Genomic DNA, 19,284 nt, shown 5'->3' on the forward strand with positions numbered 1-19,284 from the left:
AAATATAATAGAAAAAAAAAATTTGCGTTATAAGACATCTCTCGATATTAATGCGCCAATGAATATCAACCGAATGAGGTACTAAGTGATTCGGGACGTTTATTACCGTGAACGCAACAGTGTACACAAGAGTGTAAAATGTGACGATAGATTCGCAGCGAGGTAGACCATTATGGATGACCGAGCCGTAGCTGGTCTTCCTGGTCCCTACCATAAGTTAACTGCCACCGGTTGGTCCCGGCCGCACGAGAGATCCTCGCGGCGCACGGCGCATTATTTACATATTTATATATTAAACGTTTGTGCGATCGGCCCGCGCATGAAATTCCCTTCTCGTTTCGGCCCGGCAAAGTTCGCGTGTCCCCGAAAAAGAAGGATTAAACGCGAAATCTCCGGGCTGGGGGAGGTAAAGAAATAGCAAACATATCTCGGTTTTTCGAGCCGCGGGATATTTTTCATACCGTTGACATGCGGGTTGAAATGACTTGTAATAATGAAACGATCGATACTCCTTTAGGCTTTATTGCACCGTGTACTTCAAATAGAAACAAGTTCTCGCTTCGACGGGCAATTAGAGCGTTAACGGTTTTCCCTACGCGATGTAGATGTTTCAATTTTAATTGATAGCGCGATAAAATCTCGGCTCTAGTTTTTTTTTTTTTTATATATCAGCCGCGATCAATATAAGCGCCCGATGATCGGCTTTGATAACACTGCACTTCCGATCGAAACAGGCTGAAAGATAGATATGGCGACGGCAGCTAGCGAACGTAACTTTATTATAGCGTTGTACGCGTCGAATTGCACATGCACCGCATGTATATACCGCGCCGGCCGGATTGCCGAAGACTGATTTTTCCCTCGTTCTCTTATCTCCCGCCTTTGCCGCCTAGGATTACGTACTCTAATCGCTGTCGCTGCAGAAAACGTCATATCCGCTCTTCGGTGTACATGTGATAATTATAAATATATTGTACAGAGCCGGCGTGGATGGCTACTCGGCCGCTAACGTTATTCCGCCTTCGCGTTAGGATGCGTGTGTTCACGTGGTGCGTGCACCTAAATTTCTGCGCCGTTCGTCGGTGCATTCGCGGTCGTCGCGGTGCATAAGTCTCGAAGTAACGCGATAGGGCAACGACAAGCTACGCGTTATTAAATTACCGCGATGAGAGAGCGGCCCCTCTCTTCTTTTTTTGCGTGACCGCGGACACTCGTATCTTCTTCTTCTTTTTTTTTTTTTTTCCTTTTTTTTGTGCGTCGCGAGTCGTGCAAATTTATTTTCCCTCCCGACTCGCGCTCGTCGATTTATGACGTGCCAGCAAATTACCGGCGTCTCGCTCCGTAGCCGAGAAGTTGCCGCTAAAAAGTACGCTCCGCGATGCCGCAGTTTTTATCGCCGTGGCATTTTTCTACTCTTCGGCTACTTGGACCGTGAAATTATCCCTGAAAAACTTAATAAACATGCAGAAACACACTCGAATACAGCATAAGTAATTAATTTATCAATTTACTACAATTTGCTACTACGATTTAATTTGATTCTCATTTTAAAGTCAAAGCAAAAGGAAAATTTAAAAACGGCAAGTATTAGTTCAGCAGTGGCTCCCTTTTCCTCTCGGAATCTCCTCCTAAATGTAGATACCGATGCTTGATACTCGACACGCCGGCAATCGACGACGGTTTATTATCCAACGGTTAAGACATATTCGGGGAAAAGTTCTTTTTCGAGCTAATTTAAGTTGCTTACGACTTTGCTTACGTAAAGGTTCCCCTCTCTCCGTATCTTGATAAAGTTTCAAGTTACTGGGTCGTGAAACGGAGGGAATAAAGCTACGTTTATATTAAATAGAACGTTGGCGTAAAACGCAACGAAGAGCGTGTACCGCGCGCGGAGGGCGGAGAGGTAACACGCGATGCCGTGTGTCCTCCCCCCGTGTGTTTGTATTATACGCGAACGAAATGAAGTTATTACTAATGTACTATCGATCAGTCGTCAGAAGACAGACGTGCGGCATAATCTCGCGTCCGTTTCTTTTTTTTTTCCCCCCTGTTTTTTTTCTTCCCTCCCTCGTCGCGCCTTCTTCTCCGCCACGCATCACCCCGTTCGCCACCCCCGTTTCGCGAATATGCCGCACCGAAGCGCGCGCGGGCGAGCGTGAGCTTGCAATATTCGCGCGGCGAAAGAAAAGCGTTTCCGACATATTTCATGCGGCGAAGATAACGCTTACGGCCACCACGTGAAACGTGTCAGAAGGAACTATGAAGATTTATCGCGTGCGCCATCGGTGCTCCGCGCCGCGGTTGCGCGCTTCGAGCGCCGGGATCGATAATTCCTTCCTCGTTTGCTCGCTCCGCGGGGCTTTGCGAGCTTGCAAGCGGCCGGCTATAACGCGATAAAGTCGTTAGCGCGCGCATTATCGCGCGCGAGACCGCCGCGTTTTCCAAGGCCGCGTAAATAATATACAGGCGGGTTTTATGGATCGCGACGGTTCCACCCCTTGATCTCGTCGCCGATGGCGGTCGTCGAGGACACGGATTTCTCCGCTGCAGCTCACCCTCTCCCCCTTGACGTTTGACCCTCCTGCCGATTATCAACCCGCGCGATTTTGATCATTACTTTTTCTTAGTACATTAGAAGCTCGAAATTAATTTTTCGGTGCACGGAGTTTAGATCTCTTCCTCTGGATTAACCAATCGCAGCCGTCGTTAATTAGAGACCTCCCTCTGTAGTTTCTTTGGACCCCGAGATAAACTAGTCGCGGGAGATAATTTTACCGAACGAACGTACGCTTTACCGAGAAGACGCGCGGGTCGGGATGACAGAAATTGATGCCTAACGAGGTGGCCGAAAGTAACGCATAATTTACATGGTCGCCGGGCCGCCGCGGGCCGAGCGATAAAACTCAGGCACTTCTCTTTGTGGCGTGCGCTGCCAGGCCGGACTCTTGATTTCGTATGCGATCCGCGGGGGCCCGTCAAAACGCGCCGACTATGTCGCGGTGGCCTTCCTAATAAAACACGAAGAAGTTGGGGCGGCGGGAGGGGAACCGCGCGTATGAGACAGCACAGCCTCTTATGAGTAGCTTTTCGGCGGTGGAATTCCACGCGGGGCATTACAAAGGGGCCGCATCTTTGGCCGTGGCTGCTGAGGCCTCTTGGCCGCGCTGCCATTTTGGTGAACCGCTTTATAATGTCGGGGGGGAGGGAGGAAAGGGGGAGGGACGCGTCTTGTGTCACCGACAGGCTCTCGAAACGATCGTCAACGTTTGGCCGAGCTGACTCTTTCTTATCTCGCGGCGGAAAATTATTATCACCGTACTCGAGCGCGAAAAGAAGTACGCCGCTTGAGATGACAATGCGGTGAAAAAAGTAACGCGCGTGGTCTCTCTTCCTGTTTTATTTTATTTTATTTTTTTTTTCTTGCATTTTCGTCATTTTTAGTGGTTCGTGGAATTTCTCGGTTCTTTTTGACCCTCTCAATCGGGCGACGAATCTCGCATTGACATGCAATATCGACATTCGCATCTAGAATAATTATGCGAAGGCCGTCGCATGCCGATTTCGTCCCGAAGCTCCGGAGTGTGGCTTGTTCAGATTCGAATCGGCCTCGATCAAAACACCGCGGACGGGCCGGACAAATTGTCGAATTTATAGATCGTTGATGGGGCGAGCGTGGATCCGCTGAATCCACCCCGTTATCGTTAAAATCTCCGTAGCTCTTGAGAAGGAAAGGAGAAAGCGCGAGCGGAAGACAAAAGAGAGAGAAAGAGAAAAAGAGAATAAAATAAAAAAATGTAAGAGAAAACAAGTCGTTCGTACAAATATAAAACGTTGCATCTTTCTTTTTCAATAAATAAAATAAAACCATATTAAATAATATATCACCGGTCAAGTTCGAGAAATAATTTTTATTAAAACGCGTGCTAAAATCGAAATTTATAAATAATGAATATTATTAAAGGTTTACGCGTCGAGTTAACAATGTCCCCGTATCGATGAGTCATGCCTCGCGTGCCTTCTTCGAAGGCTACAAAGATATCTTACACGTAGAGCCTTACTTTGTAGCCACGAAGAGACGTGCGCGAGACACGAGGCGAAATACGAGCGAAGGTCGGACCGATGGGTGCCGCTTCGGCGAAAACTGGGCCCCAATGAGGCCGCAGAGGGCTAGATCTCGACTCGCGATTAGAACAACGTACATATGCGCCTTACGTGATGAGAATCTCTATGAGAAGCACGCGGCGGAATGGTCCGCGTATCGAGTTTCCAGGCTCCACGGTGCACCCTTTGTTACCCCGGACTTACCCTCGACATTTGGCGATCGAGAGAAGTCTGGGAATACGCAGGCATTTCTGACCGTTCTTAAGTTCATCCTTCATTATTTTATTTGTTGCTTTTTTACGGACCGAGGTCGGTCTATTAATCCTTAATCTATCGCTCGCTGGCTGCTAAGTCCGTTCAACTCTTTCCGCTAGATCGTGGGCCCTTTACACCTCGCAATTTTTCCTCTCCTTTACAAATAAAACGCGGAATAATTTATTCCGGATATATTCGCCGACTCACGGCCGTACTGTTAAGTGTTGCTTGCGAGTGAATCACGTACCCCGAGCTGCGAATGCATTTTCGACCTCTCCGTGCATCTTCTAGAGACTGCAGGCACTCGAATGTACGAAGAATAATGTACCGTTTGACTTTCCTTCGTGCAGAATCGAATTTCTATGTTCACCATTCGTTCGTTCGATCGATCGCATCGTACTTCTCTCTCTTTCTTTTTTTTTTTTTTTTTTTTTTTTTCCCGATATCGTCAATAAGAGGTGGTCACGTAGGAACAATGGTAATTACAAGGTGGGCCATTAGGGCAATGCACTTCTCTGCATGGGGCAGGTGTCTTTAGTCCAATCTCCCACACGCGGAATTAGCGATGGCTACGAATAACGATCAAGAACGTTCAAATCGTACGTACTTTAGTGCGTTTTATCGATTGGAAAAAAATTTTTAGTACGTTAAATAATTATAAGACTTGATTTATGTAATAATTTTGTTGTATTTTTTTTTTTTTTTTTTTTTTTTGGACAAAATTTAATTAGTTTACAATTTACAAGATAAGATGATAGCTTTATACTTTTTCTGGATGCGTTTTCGAAGCGTGCTGAGTAGTGCGAACAACCACCACGGTTAATATAGGGCCGATGCAAAGATGAATGCGCTCGTTCATTAGATTCTCATCTATCGGTGATTATTTGCGCGCATCGCTATCAGGGCTCTGTTCCTCGAGCTGCAGCTTTACGATCTCGCTCGAATCTACCGATAGATCTCTCCGCGGCCGCTTCTAGACATTGCTACACATCCGCGAGACGCATCTCGCGCACAGTATCCAGAAGGTGATTCAGCGAATAGCCGACGAGTTTCGGAGAGAGGAGCACGCCGTAGTCGGCGGCTTGTAAGTCTTACGGAGCCTTAAGGGCCGTTTCTCGCGCATTGTTTCAGACCCCCGCAGGGCCGCAGCCTCGCGAGTCATCCGGGAGAATTAGTTCGTCCACGGGGGGTTCCTTGTTACGAAGGAGGCGCCCTTCTCCTCCCTCTCCTCCGCCATCTTTTTCCCCTCTCTACGCACGACCAAGAGAAGAATCTTGTTGCATGCGACACGTGAGAAACTCATACGTGGCCCCGTCCGAACGGGTCGGATCGATGAATACGAATACTTTTTGATATTCGAATACGCTGAGACAGTCATCTTACACGTGTCGAGACAATCTGCTACTTTGTTGGCCATTGATGATATTCCGTTACATTTCCTTTCGTTACGTTACATTTTTTACGACGAATATCACAGGCAATTAGATTCTTCTTTTATTTAATTCGATGAAATATTATTTCAGAAATATTAATATTTTATTAAATCATAGAAATAAAATTATGCGTAAGCATCTGTATAACTTAAATACATTACCGTTCGTTTCCAACGAACTTGTACGCGTCGATAATGAAAAATCGTAAGACACCTCATGCAAAGACAGAGACACCCGCGATTCTTTTTCTTTTTTTTTCTTTTACGAAGTCAAGGTATGCACCGTTTCGTTTTGCTTCTCACGATTGAGGAGGTACGATCTCCTGGGTAGCAGCTCGGACGACGGTGACGTTTTTATTTCGTGGGAGAGACATCGGGAAGACGCGATACTCTGGGAACGGTACCTACGCGCGAGGCTTTACATCGTTTAAATTTATCTTAGGAAAATTTATCCAAGAGAGAGAGAAGTTACCGAACGTATATCAATTTCTTGAATTATACGGTAATAAATCCTTTGACGGCCACGCGAGAATGTGGACGGATCTTCTTTTGATTTGTGCGAAAGATTTTTTTTCTTTTTTTTTTCAACAAATTGTTTTTATTTTAATAAACGATTGCTTTAGGTATATATAAATTTCAGAAGTAAGCTAATTGTATCTAGAATGTGAGAGGCTAAGAGTTACGAGTACAATTCGATAGTCGGGTCATTGTACCGTAAATTTATTCCATAATTAATGTATATTCAGAAGCGTAATGTACAACATTTTATTTTATTATAATATATTTAAATCTCGTTACGCAATTGATCCTCCGAGGTGCGCGGTGTACCGAGGCCACCGCGAAGAGAGCCGGGAAAATATAAATGGTCGACACCGGCAATAAAGTGACCCTCGTCGGGAGAAAGTTTATATCTAAATTCGAAAGTGTTTCCGAGTCGCGTGGACTTTGATTTCGACGACATATCGCGGCGGTGCAACCGCTGCCTTGTCCGAGTTGTAATTTGACCGTTGATACCGCCGTCTCCCCGCGGGGTAACAACGAGATTCGACATATTCCATAGTCATTCTTGTAAGAATGCCGGGATAAACGAGTCAAACGTCACTGTTATGTAATTCGGGACGCTGACGAGCCTGCCTGGAGATCGCCGTCGCGAGTTCTTCGTGCGATGTAATTTTAGTGACTCGGGCATTCCCCGAAGTCCAAAGCACCGGTGATTTAGTACTGCCTACGCGCAAAAGGAAACACGCTTTCGTCCGTCAAAGTATCACGCGGTGTTTAATAACGCGCATGGTCGGGTCTCGGTTTTAATTTTGCACAAACCCTCGCCGTTTTTAATTTTCGTACTATTTCGTATTAAATTAATTCCCTCGCGAGTTAGATTTTTATATCAATGTTTCGGTCGAGTTGTCGGAGTCACGTTTAGGTATTTAGCGCAGGGTGGAAAGACGACGTCGAGGTCGCACCAAACGAATCGGTAACTCATTCCTTCGACGTTAGCTTCGCCTCGGCGAGAGGACGGGCGGGTGCGCGTGCATACATGTGCATAGTGTTGTAATTACGATTGAAAACCGCATTTGGAAGGCCGTGCGAGGCGTCAACGACACGGATGGGGCGTTGATTTGACGACACTCCCATCGCGTCGTGCTCGAGAAAAGCCAGGGCACACACATGCATAATGCATCGCGTGCCAGTGTTTATGCATTGTTCCGCGGGATCTCGCGCTCTCGTCCCGTCGATCGGCCGCGCCGGCAGTTGGGAAGGTCGCAAAAGAGGAGCGAATCTTTTTCATCCCTCCGCCACGTAACGCACGCGCGGCTGAAGGCCGTAGCCAACTTGCAAGTTTCATTTAACGCGTTAATGTTCTCGCGCTCAAATGCTAATTTGTATTGCTTGCGTAATTCTTTCGTGAAAGGATCTCAAGGAACCAGATTGGAATTGCAATAAGTTACGGTATCTCGAATTAGCACTTGTGCGACTGGCAATGAAACTTTACATACGTCCACGCTAAAAAAGAAAAAAAAAATAATAAAATAAAAAAATAGCCGTGATAAAACTTATCTTCGTGATTTCTCGCGCCGACGTTTCGGGTCTCCATCTCACGATCGGGTGAAGCTTCCATCCTTCGTTTCGGCGCGCGCAAGTTCGTCCGAGTGATCGATCACTCTCCGCGGGCTCCGATCCTCCGGCATTTCTTTTCTTCGGACTTCGGCGCGTCTCGAGACAGTTGGAGGTTTTCGAGGACGAATACGCACGAAAGAGAGCGATTAGGTACGCGCGGTTCGCTACGGGCACCCGCTCGAGAACGCACCGGCTCTCGAGGTCGCCGCGCGGGGCTGCAACGAGGCCGCGTCGGTGGCTTAATACCGAATTGTTCCCCTTCCGTTTTTTTTTTTCCTTTTTTCTTCTTCCACGAGATTCCCACATACGCATGTAGCATCAGCGACCTTCCTCCAACGACCGATCCATCACTGTACTCCTTGGCAGCGACAACACGGTAGGTGAGGTGCTCGATCGCGCCGGAATCGAAATACGTCATTTCGGCTACCGGTGCCATCGTTATACAACGTCGAATTCACCGGGGACACCCCGAGCTAAACCTTCGCGGAAGAAAAATTGTCGGCGGGACGCGGACAAGACGGGAAGTCGTGATTTATAATGTACGGCTGATTAATTATGCGCTCGGTGGATAATTATACGTATTATTACAATGCGAAGTGCACATAAATTTCGCCGCGAACGCGCTATCAGGATTCGTTAATCTCTCGGAAGACTTGAGATTCTTTATGCGCACCGAGATGAAATTATACTCCGCCTTACGTTGTTACAAAACGTCCCGTGGATCGTGCGTATATACATGTTAATTCGGCAGCGATCCGATATATCCCGAAATATATGTATATTTCGATTTAATTTGAATCGACGGATTCGAAGTGTATGAGTAACGATTATACACTTCGCGGTTCAACGGTGAAAGGCGAACGATATTCATCTTTCGGCACGTTCTCTTGTCAGCGATCGTTGATACCGAAAGCACGCTGAAAAGGCAAACGACTTAGGAAACAACCCGCGGCAGGTATTCGAGGAACGTGCGCGCCTCCCTTTAGTTTGACTCGTTGCTGGGTGCTTTATCGATAGAATGTAAGCAATCGGAGCAATCAATCGGTGTGGTAGCGATGGTGGACGCTGTGCTCACCCACCAGAACATCCCTACCGGCTACCGGCTCCTTCCTCGACACGCCATCTTTTCTTCGGGAGTCTCTCTTTCTCTTTCTCTCGTTGAAACCCGGACTCGATCTGATATCACGAACCGCCTCCATCGACTCGGTATCACTCTCTTTCTCTTACTTCGTCGCCCCCTCGCTCTTGCCCTCTGTCCATTTCTCTTATCCCACCACGGCCCATCCGTACGTTCCGTCCGAGTTATTCCGGGGTCAAACTCCAGCCAGAGTCACCCGATAATCTCCGAGACATCGAGAACCGATTCGGAAATTGTCATAAACCGCGGCAGAAACGAGCGAGCGTCCTCGAAGTCCGATTATACTCTCGAAAGTAGTCGTATTGTAATTAAGTTTTAAAATATCATTAATTTTTTTTTCTACATATTACGAAATATAAAAAGAAAAAGTTGTGATAAGAAAGTAAAATAAGCATTACATTTACAGGAGGCTGTTTAATTCGAATATATTATTTAAATTATTAAAATATTTTTTAAAATATTTTTTTTATATAAATCTTGTAATTAAGTTTTAATTTTTATTATTATTATTATTTTTTTTTTTTTAACGCGTTGGAAGTGAAAAGCCTTGTATTTTAAGTATTCTCGCGCCGAGGGGAGAACGGGGGAAGGGACGCGCCAAAAAGTGGAATTTTCTCGAGACGTATCTTCGATAGCCCGAAGAGTTCGGGTTCTGGTCCTTCGAGCCATCCATCGTTCGGGTGTCCGCTCGGCTCGTTAGCGATTCCGCATGAGTTGTCCCCGTTGGCCGATCTCTTGTCTTTTTTAGTGGCAGTGGTCCTCGACAGTGAGCCTGGCTTGGTCCTCTCCTGGACTCGCCCGGCTCGGACGATCACTCGTGACACGGGACCACCCCATGAACCCGACAGGTATCCCCGTCTTTCACATGACCCATCACGTTCCCGTACCGTACGACGTTTCCCGTGGGTTATAGCCGCGTCCTCCCGCAGGCGCTAACCGCACATAATTTTTCGTTCGAATGTGGGAAAAGATATATATACTCGATGCGCCATAGCCCGTCGTAAATCAGCAACATACCGAGAATTCGGCGATGTGTTTGTTACATATATATCTATTCGCTTTCTCGCTTACGTAGGAAATGAAGTAAATAAAGATTACGGAATCGCGGTGGTTTCCCAGCGCGTCCTGTATCGATTTGCGATATACATTTTATACAAAATTTATAATTGTTGTTGAAACGACCATTTGGCCCTCTCTTCGGCCGCAGATGCGAGTAGCGCGCGCGGGATTCTCGGTTCTCGTGATTTCGCGAGCCGACCAGTCAGTCATCGGTTATCGCGATGTAACCGCTTACATCCGCGGTAATATACCTGGGGACCCCTCTCCCCCGACGGTACCTTCAGAAAGTTCGATTTCCCATATTTCCTCGCGGACCAGCGGCTCCGCAGCTCGCTGGAAATAACAGCAAAATAAATTTGATTTCGTCCCGGCGGCGCGGTAGTACGTTACACGTGTTGGATCCGCTCGATACCATCTTCGCTCGGTATCGATTTCACAAAAGGTCCTTCCTTTCCTCGCTCTCTCGTACCCCTGGCGATTCTCGTCCTTTCCTTCCTGTCGAGGAACCACCGAATTACCGACCTTCTCCCTCGATAACGAATTTGTGGCTCTCGCTGAATATCGAAATGCAGTAGAAGGAGATTGCAGGATACTTTATTTCCCGGAGACAAACGCGGCTGGATGAAATTTAATGCAGCTATTCTTCTTACGCTCATCGTATTGTCACATGACAAAAGAGAAATTAAAAAATTTTAACTGGAAACTCCAAAAAAAAAAAATTTTTTTTATGCCGATCACACATAATTAAATTCTTTTCCGATATTAAAAAATAGAAAATTAATTTTAATATCTTAATATTTAAATAAATTAATAAACGCTGCCGGTATCGAAGACCGACCACGCGTTGCGAGCTGCAATAAGGATCAACCTGCCGATAGTTTGCACCAGTAGTTCCGTGGGTAGTTTCGCGGCCTCGTGAAAAAGGAGCAATCCTTGCCGGAACGCATGTCCCGCGGTTGTTCGACCATTTGCTCGCAGCCCGTGTGGTCCGTCGATGTCCCCATTGTTTCTGGACCTGGCCGGCCGTATTCAAATTCGCTTGTTTCGAAATGGGTGCCTCCCCCGACCCGGGGGTACGTAGGCGGGTGAGGGCAAGGGAGGGAAAGGGCCGGACGCGGAGCGGTCCCTTCGCATTATGAGGAAGGGATCCGAAACGTGTGTTGTCTCGAGGTGGAAGCGAAAGGAGCGGTGGTGCGCGCACGGTGTAATACTGCCGGTGTACAGAGGGTTCAGAGCGAGGAGAGAAATCGAGAAGGGGAGGGGGCGGGGAAGGAAGAGAAAAAAGGAGAGGAAAAGGGACGAGAAAGAGAAAAGGAGACGAAGAGCAGGAGACAACGACTGGAATAAAATATTCACAGCCGCAGCCGGAGCGGAGCCTTAATTGCGATCAGACGCGATCTCGGATTCCAACGGCCGGTGGGCCCACGAACCGAAGCTAAGCCCCCCTTTGCCCTGCCTCTTTCCCAAGATCTCGCCCTCCACCCACCGTTCGGTTTCTTCTCTTCCTGCAGCCTCGTCCTCCGACTTCGTCCCTCCCCAGCCTCGTCGTCGCTCCTCGAGCCACCGCCGTGTCCCAACTCCTGTTTATCCTGTTACAATGAGATGTATCGACCTGTTCCTACCGTCTACGAGCCGCGACTACGTCCAGGAGGATTATTTAATTAGCTAGTCGATAGATTGAAGCCACCTCGAGATTTCAGCGGCAAAATCCCGTTTATGTTTCGTATAAAATTTTCTTTGCCTCGAGCGACAAATAAACGGCTAGCGTTCCTTCTGCAATATTTACGATTTTCCTCTTTTACGGATAATGTAGAAATTTAGATTAATGTATAATTGAAATGCATTTCGCGAAGGATGTAAGAAAATATAAGTTTATGAAAAGAGATTTTCCAGTGTCAGTTGCGTTTGAGGTATCGCGTGATCGCGCGGCAGTCATCAATTTTGCCAGAAAAATGATCGTGAGAACACAGTACGATTTGCGGTTACGAATGATCATATTGCATGCTGTTGACATTAATGCGGCGTACGACACACGTGCCAGCTCGTAAGCTTGACTTAGTTGCTGTGGTATACTACTTTTTGCGGTGCGATACTGTCAACCTTCGGAAACCGATAGGATCTGCGTCGAGCCAAGTCATAGATAGGCAGAGTCACATTGCACATAGTTGCATAACGTTTCCTATCCAGCTTTATTGGATACCCTGAAAACGTACAAGTTCGCGGCAGGAGTAAGCTCGCACGACATTTCCTGGTTTGCTTTCCTGGTACCGTGCAACGCGAATCTTTCATGTTCATATTTAATGCAATTTGAATAATAAATCAACTCGCTATTTATTGTCGCTTTAAGTATCGCACGGGGAAGTCTAATGTTTAAACAGATAGGCAACGAAATTTATTTTAATTCTGGTAATATTTATTAAAAAAAAAATTTTTTTAATAATTAAGAAAAAAAAATTTTTTTGTCCTTATTACGTTTGATATATTTTTAATCTTTCGTTTATCTATTTAACAAATCTAAGCCGATGCTCTAGAAACTATTTGATTATTAATTATTAACGATTTGAAAAAAAGCTAAGGTCGCAACACTTCCATAGGCGGGGTCTCCCTCGGCGAAATTTCCGCGAGATCGTCCGCGAACGCTTCCGACGTCTTCTCATAAGCGCTCTCTCTCCCGTAACTTACCGCGATACGTTGCGCCGTGCATTAATCAACCAGCGCCGGCGGTGCACAAATTGGCCGTGCGGATAGAGGTCGGTCTCTCTCGAGTCTGCACTTGGCGAAGTTAACCCGCATGAAATCTCTTCCGCATTACTGGCGTACGCGCGTTCGCCGCCCTCGGAGGGAGCTCGCGGATCCTGGGAATCCAGTATTTTTTTTCCCCTTTCCTTCCGCCCTCTCCGCTTTCTCTCTATTCGCCTCGAGTCGGCGGATGTGAACGCGACGATAAGGCCCAGCGTACGTGCGTGACTCTCTCGTACTCCTCTACCCCCCGGATCTCCCCCCTGCGTTCTCGCTCGCCGCCTCGTCTTCCTTCTTCGCTGGGTATGTATACCGAAGAGCAGGTATGGCGTTAGCTACGGCGACGGCGGCTAGCGTACGTGACTTCTCTAGCTCTTGATTCCTCCCATCCTCGGCCGCCGAGAACGAGGGAAGTAGTGAAGCGGGTTCCCTTTTAGCACCCCTCAGTCCTCGGCGATCGGCGATCCGCGGTACATTTACTACGACATTTCGTGTAACTACACACACCACGGCAAAGTTACGTACGCTAGCCGCCTTTGCCGCGGTTGATGCCATATCTGCCTTTTCACTGTACGTATGCTCGACCCGGCAGCGCACATTGTTCCGCGCGATCTCCTGCGTACTCACACACGACGTATATTACATTGTTCCCCGCGGTCGGGAATTCGTCGCGAGATCCAGCAGCGCTTGTCACGGTCGTACACGGCACGGTCGGTTTCTCCTCGCTCTTATCTCGCGATCGCCGTCATATTTGGAAACGTAATCCCGAAGGAACAATATTCTGAAGCCGTAGTAACGTAGAGTGTCGTATCTCGGCTGAAAATCCGCGAGTCGAATTCAGAATTCGAAATTGCGCGTTGAAGCCTTTGAAGGCAGAAGAGTAAAATTAAAACGCGTAGGGCGAAGGTGTAATTATTCTTGGTTAATTTATCGAGATAACTTTTTGGATTGAAATGATATCTGGATAAAAATACCGGCGCCGACAATATTTACTCGGCATTTACCTCGTAGATTTACGAGCGCGCTGATTTTATTCTTGCTAATGTGCATTCTTTTTCAAAATGAATCACTTCAATTTACGTCTCTACCTCGCATTCCATTAAAGCGCGACGAGTCGTACTCGCGGACGTTACATTGCGCGACAAAATTCCGATGACGTAATTCATGCGATTTGTCGTATAAAACGCGGCGAAGAGCACCAGGTGAACCGTTAACCGCAACGGAGAATGCTTTATGCTCCGATCTCATCTCGCGAAAACAAGCACGGTTTTCAAAGATACAACATCGCGGACGCAATACGAGACGATTTCTCGAAAGCAAGAGAAACCAACTCTGCGCTTTGCTTTAAAAGTTTCGAGACCTGGCGGAGACGTAAAAATAATATCGCACTACGAAAAAGGAAGCGGAAGAGGTTTTTAATAAGAAGAAATTTATAATTTAAATAATATTTGAAATTTATTTCGGACGTTCATACATGTGATTATTCTTGGGTCACTTCGGACCGCGACGGGCTCCGTGGCTTCGTATGATTTTTTTCGGCGTGCCTCTATAGTTGTTGTTCGCTTTTTACAATTTCTCTTCTCCGGGCGAAGTATGGAGCGTGAGCGGGTACGCCAGGACGGATGGTTACAACTGATGCGCACGATGATTCATCCGTTTTGAGTCAGCTGTCGTACGTTGACCCATTTGTCTCGATGAGATGCACTCACGAGGAAGGAGCGCCGATCGGGGTTGACAACGTCTTACCAGCGTTCTTCGATAGTTTCTTCGATAGTTAGGCATAGGTTTATTTCTAATTTCGATTGAACATAGTCTGCGAATTTTTTTGATTCTATTTTCTACACGAATCAGTGTATTAAAATTTTTTTTTTTTCTTTTTTTTTAATTTCTTTTTTAGTCCGATGTTTTGAATTTAAAATTTAGCTTTGATATATCGTCGGGCGAGAAACACGTCTTCACCTAGAAAATGCGTCTAGAGGCCTCCAATTTTTTTTCGACCTGCATTTCTAACGTTTTATATTTCAAAGGGGAGAGATCCGAGTGGCAGGATTCGGGCGGAATGTTATGGAGTTGTATCCTGTTACACGCGCGATGCTGAGAGATTTCGACTAATTTACGTTCGTCCAGGTGTAGTCGTAGCGATTATCGTTATCCGACACTATCTGCCGCGAGACTTAACGCATTCGCTCTTTGGAAACTGTCGGCCGGTTTTTGTGCGAAAACTGTTAAGTCAAACCGGTAAAGCGAAACCAAGTTTCAAAACACGAATACATTGCCGAGCACGAGTTTTAGAATTTTTTATTTTATATTTTAACAAAGAATTTATGAGAAACACAATCGATCTTGTGATATGTTTAATTTTTAACTATTGTAAATGTAAAAGAATATTTAATAATGTAATTATCTATTTTTTGAAATATTTTTGCAAAAGAAGATTTCTCTAAAATTTAAAGTCTTTCTTTTTATAATTATTTTACTAATTATTATCGCAATAATAAAATAAGCCGAATAAATTTACAGTATGTGTAAAATATGTAGGCCGCGAGATATTATTCTCTCCGTATTCTCTCTGAAATTTACTTCGTTACAACCAATTTTAAGTACTCCAACGCACGTATCATTGCTCATAGAAGCGAAATTGATCGAGGGCTTTAATCGTTAAAAGCGACTTACTTTCCGACCACGTGCGTATATGCGGAGATCCGCCGCGTGCGTGTTATCGGCTTTCCGGCAGAGGAATGCGTGGGTGGGTGAAGTAGGGGGAGGAGGGAGGGTAGCGAGGGAATATCGATCGCGCCTAGCCGGTCAAGCCAAGGCCAGCGACCTTGTTAATGTTTTTGGCAAAAGAACTTCTGTTGCATGTTAAACGGAATATTATTTCGGCTATTCAGAAAATATTCATCCCACGAACTTCTAACGCGTGTATATGACGCGAAAATATATTCCTTGAATTTATACATAAAAACTTTTTCTTTATTTGTTACAGATCACTTGTCTTCAACTCCGTAAAGTCATGGTCGCGGGTGTCGCGAGTATCCATGATGCAGAAGAAAGGTATCCAACAACCCAAGGATACCCTGAGAGGAGGAGGAGGCCTCGGATAGGCATCAGGCACCAGCGGAGCAACCCCTGGGTAAGAATCACTTCCTTTTCATTAATAAATTAATATCTGTATCATTTAAATAACAGACAACTTAATTTTTAAATATTTAATTGATAAATTACATAGAAACGCGTATACATTTTTGTAACTAAAACATAAAAATGTATTCTTTGCATTTATACATTTAAATTTTTTCTTTATTTGTTACAGATTACTTGTCTTTAACTCCGCTGCAGCGCAATGTCCAGTAAGTGGTGATAGATTTCTTTCCTTTTTTTAATTTAAGAACTTCGGGTGGAAAAATTATTCTAAACCCGGAAAAATCTTTTAAAAATTCGCGTTATCGGTGCTCCGCGTAAACCAAAACCTGCTTTTTAGTAATATTTGTAGTAGTAGTAGTTGTAGTTTCTATGTATTTATCTCAATTGTATTATATGTATGTACAATATAATAGTTCTTTACAGCTCTACCGTCGTCGCCGATCGAATATAATTCGAACCACGGTCGGGGTTCGTCGCGAAACCGAACAAAGTAACCGGGCGATCGAAATTTATTTATAAATTTTAGAAACGGGAGTACCGCCAGTGTCGGTCGATTAATAAAGCAATCCGCGCGCGTATTCGCGAGTGTCGCGAGTGACCTGTGGATGTTGTGACCTGTAGATCTGAGTTCTGAGAGGAGGAGCAGGTCCCGGATGGACATCGGGCATCGGCGGAGCATCGTATGGGTAATTATCTTTTTTTTTATTAAATTAAAGTAATTTTTCTTTTTATTTATTCGGGTTATTTTATTTTCATGATAGTAATTAGTGAAATAATTATAAAGAAAAAGAGACCTAAATTTTTAGAGAAATTTTTTTTGCAAAAATATTTAGAAAATTAGATAATTACATTATTAAATATCTTGTATGAAAAGAAAATTTTTTTTGCATAAAATTATGTTTAAAATTGATGATTATTTTATGCATATTTTTCATATTTGTTTTTCTTTTGTGTGTTACAGATTATCATTACATCCTTCTATCTTCGTGTAGCTGAACTCCGCCCGCATCTCATCAAATGTGAGTCGCATGTTTTTTTTTTATCTAGGCAACGTATTTATGATAAAATATAATCTGTATAAAATCTGTATGATCAATTATGAATCAGTAAATCGATATATTTTGAATTATAATAATCATTAACAACATTGTTAATTACATAATTAAATATATAATTTATATTATATATTTAAACGTTATAAATATATAATTTAAATTATATTTAAATCGTTGCCTATAGTAGTGTTTGTTATTTGACAAGTAGTGTAGCTTGCAATTCTCGACTACCTGGAACGTAGTCAAAGTTTTCGACGTACTTGCGACGTACTCGACGTTAATCGATCACTATCCGATGCGTAACAAATATCGTTAAAATCTCGTTGAAATATCGTTCTCTATAAAAAAAATACCGTTTAACTAATTTCGTTAATTAAAAATAAATTAAAAATTAAAGTAAGAAAAAATCAATGTGTTAGGTAAATGTCTTGCAAATGTGCTAAGAATTTCGCAACACTACGCGTAATTCTTCTAAGATTTAGCGGTCTCCTTGAAAGTTCCATCTTTTCTTTCATTCCTCTTAATTTTCCTCGGATACCGTTGTGAGGTTGCGATCGCGGACACGCTTCGAAACAAGAGATATGCGTGACGAGTGGAAGTGCTGGAGCGTCATAGGCATTACGACGAGGAGCCACGTCGCGATAAAAATCTCTCGTTCTTTCGACGTGACCAGAATTACATTATTTTTACCGTGAGGTATAGGCGCGCGAGGTGAGGTCTCTGGATAGTTGTCACCTATCCTCTACATTTCAATAAGACTTGAGTAATTACGGGCACGGATTTTCGTAACGAGGGCTTGGCCCGATGGCGACGATAATTACCCCTGCGAACGTTAGGCCGATTTTACGTCGTAAAACGCACGCAATGCAGTCTCTCTAAACAGTCGAGAACGAATCGATCAGAATTTTACGAATATCCGCGTTTTCTACTCCTCGAGCAAAGGTGAACAGCGCGTTTAATTTCGATGTTTCCGTCTTTAAATAAACGAGCCTGGTGACCGCTATCGCGGCTAGATTGTAGGTAATAAGCGAGGATACGAGCACGCATTGCGTACGGGTTTCGCAGAGCCCTAATTATCAGACAGTTAACGTGCCGCTTCCGCATACAAGCAGCAGATAAAAAAAAGAAATAAAAAAAAGAAAGTATATATATCTCGCACGTATAAATTTCGATTCGTGATAGATCGCGATCAATGCCGATGGCGTATGAAGCCCGTTTGGTTGCAACGCGAGCTTTTCCTTTATTTTTGTAGAGAGAAACGGCGCGCCTTCGTGGTGGCCATTTGTTCCGACTCGTCGGATCGAAATCAGCGGCTTGTCCTGCGTCCGCGATAATGCGACGGTTCGTAATAATGGAATCGGGCACGCACGCACGCACGATGTAAAAATGGCAGCGCGACTGAAAAGCTTTAGCCGCCGGAAAGTCCGAAAAGAAATCGTGTCTTTTTAAAAGCGATAAATTTCCCTTTAAATGCGAGTTCTTATTTCAGATAAATAAATTTTGATAAAGGCGTAAGGGTTTAATGATTAACCCGATGATTATTTCTTAATGTACGAAGCGCATATAACGCACGTGCGGAAACGTGACGCGATCGATCTACGTAACGAACTCGTTCGTATCGGGGTATCAGATCGCTTTATGTTGCGAGATAGCGAGTTCACGCGCTAGCGTGGCTAACGCGACTCTATGACACCGGGTCCTGTAAAGTAAAATAAAATATATAAGGTATATAAGAGAGGCGACGCGGACGGGTGGTGGACGAGGGAGTAATGGTCAGTACCCTGCCGTTGAATAAAAAAATAACCCCATTAATTCGCCGGCTTATGTCTCGCAGTCACACGTTCTCGCAGCGAGAGCGTCACGCGACGCGTGTCAGCTTCGCGTACATGTTACTCCTTCTACGTTCCTGACAAAAATTCGAGAATCATGCTACGTGGACGACGTCGCAACGATCGAGCGAGCATTCACGGAAGGTGGCCGCGTTCGGATAAGCCTTCAGGAATATTTACCGCGCATTCAGTCGAAAGTTGAGCGATACGATTAAGAAAACTTTGTAAAGAAAAAAAATAGGAAAAAAAAAAGAAAAAGAAAAAAACACGTTCCCGAAATACTTGCGAGAAAATACACTAGATTAAATGTTGTGGAAGAGTCGAAAGTATGAATATTTCAAAATTTTGCGGTTGCTTTTTTAAAAAATGCGTCGCGATCACTTTGTCTCCACGGCGAGCCAAAGTTCGCCACCC

The 19,284-nt window shown here is 44.8% G+C and overlaps 1 protein-coding gene across 2 annotated transcripts in view; it reads left to right on the top strand.

The window, feature by feature from the left end:
* Positions 1–19,284, top strand: part of LOC139109826 (GATA zinc finger domain-containing protein 14) — a 290,995-nt gene that overhangs the window by 23,656 nt on the left and 248,055 nt on the right. The window contains exons 4-6 of one of the 2 annotated variants that reach the window (XM_070669186.1): positions 15,829–15,975; positions 16,156–16,672; positions 16,948–17,005. The gene's annotated coding sequence lies outside the window, so the exon portion shown is untranslated. The remainder of the gene's footprint in view (positions 1–15,828; positions 15,976–16,155; positions 16,673–16,947; positions 17,006–19,284) is intronic. The other variant, XM_070669187.1, reaches the window with a different exon arrangement.

The sequence above is a fragment of the Cardiocondyla obscurior genome, linkage group LG18, assembly GCF_019399895.1.
Source record: "Cardiocondyla obscurior isolate alpha-2009 linkage group LG18, Cobs3.1, whole genome shotgun sequence".
Classification (NCBI taxonomy): domain Eukaryota; kingdom Metazoa; phylum Arthropoda; class Insecta; order Hymenoptera; family Formicidae; genus Cardiocondyla; species Cardiocondyla obscurior.